The sequence below is a fragment of the Nematolebias whitei genome, chromosome 16, assembly GCF_014905685.2.
Source record: "Nematolebias whitei isolate Nwh7 chromosome 16, NemWhi1, whole genome shotgun sequence".
Classification (NCBI taxonomy): domain Eukaryota; kingdom Metazoa; phylum Chordata; class Actinopteri; order Cyprinodontiformes; family Rivulidae; genus Nematolebias; species Nematolebias whitei.
The window spans coordinates 28243871-28245432 of NC_056513.1; the positions used below are offsets into that span (position 1 = coordinate 28243871).

At 32.0% G+C, this 1562-nt stretch overlaps 1 protein-coding gene across 1 annotated transcript in view; it reads left to right on the plus strand.

Annotated features, from left to right (window-relative positions):
- Positions 1-1562, plus strand: part of lrba (LPS responsive beige-like anchor protein) — a 312704-nt gene that overhangs the window by 167734 nt on the left and 143408 nt on the right. The gene's annotated exons all lie outside the window — the stretch shown is intronic.

Here is a 1562-nt window from a genome sequence, read left to right on the forward strand (position 1 = left end):
TGGGCTGCATTGACCCTGACCAGACCCGTCCCACAGAGAAAACCGCGCCCCATCCTTTGAATATAAGAACATGAAATAAAAAGCGCTTAAAATGAAAAACGGTGTTAAAAAATAAAAGTCCCTGCAATAAGTAAAATAGATTTACAAAATAAAACTGTCACAAAATGAAACGCCATTATTAAATACATACTGAATCTTGAAATAAATTAAAATAAATCTTCAAATAAATAAAAAATAAATCTTCAAATAAATGTAAAAAAAAAACTGATTAAATTATTAAATATTATTAAATATATAATAATAATAAATACATAAATAATAAATATAATATTAAATACTATTTAAATATTTTATTTCATGGGAACATTTATTTACTTAATGGAATATTTATTAATAATTTTTAAATAACACTATTTATTTATTTAATTTTGAATGAAGTGGCTTTCCAAACTGTAGAATGACCCACACACAAACCAAAAAAATGTTAAATATAAAAAATAAAAAAATTATATTACTCTAATTTCAAAGCAAATGTGCTTTGTTTTCTTTCTGCAGAATCTTAGACATTACCGGCATAAAATCAACTATTTGTTACACTGATAGACATCAATTAATGAACTATTAATGAGTTGTGATTCTGTGAAGAAAATTCCTCAGCGAGCAGCAATAGACTGATAAATCAGTGTACAGTTTTGCTAATCGATTATGGAGAAAACTTAAATGCAATGGTAAAAACACAATTGCTTTTTTTCCTTCTTTGAATTATCCATTTTTAGTGGCTAAACTGTATAAACCTCATACAGTGTTGCTCTGAATTTAGACTCAAGAGTTGAACATGTAAATAAAAAAAAAGACTGTTCAGGTCTAACCTGGTGAGAGGAAGGCCGAAGTTCGTGCCCACCCCAACGCGAGGAAGACAGTGAACCACCTTCTTCACAGTGGCTGCATTGGGAAAGTTGAACATGACTGCAGCTGCAGGAAAAGACAAAACATCTGGTTAGATGATCATTTTTCTTAAAATAATCTTCAAAGTTAATCTGCTCTTGGGAGGGGAAATCCATGATAAAATTATTACAACAGTTTATTTCAATTTTTTCTGACTAGAGTAGTCCCTCGCTACTTCTCTGTTAGACTTTCACTGGTTCGCGTTTTCAACGATTGTCAAGTTTAATATTACTCACGTGATTGGGACGGTACGAGATAAAAAGTTAAACAAAAAAAATACTTTGGACAGGCGCCACCTTTTTGCAGTTTTCTTTCAATAAGCCTACACTGTAATACCAGTCCAAAAGAACTACAGTGGTCCCTCAGTTATCGCGGGTGTTTGGGACCACGCCCACCCACAATAAGTGAAAAACCGCGAAGTAGGAATACAGTAGTCCAAGTTCAAGTTCAGTAAACTTTGTCATGACACGTGCCAGGCTGCAATCACACTCACTTATCACCCGTTACCTCAAATCTCCCTCCTTAAATAAACAATTTAAATTTAAGTGCTGTAACAGTTTAAATAAACAATCCATGCAGCATGGATTGTTTATTTAAACTGTTACAGTATTTAAATT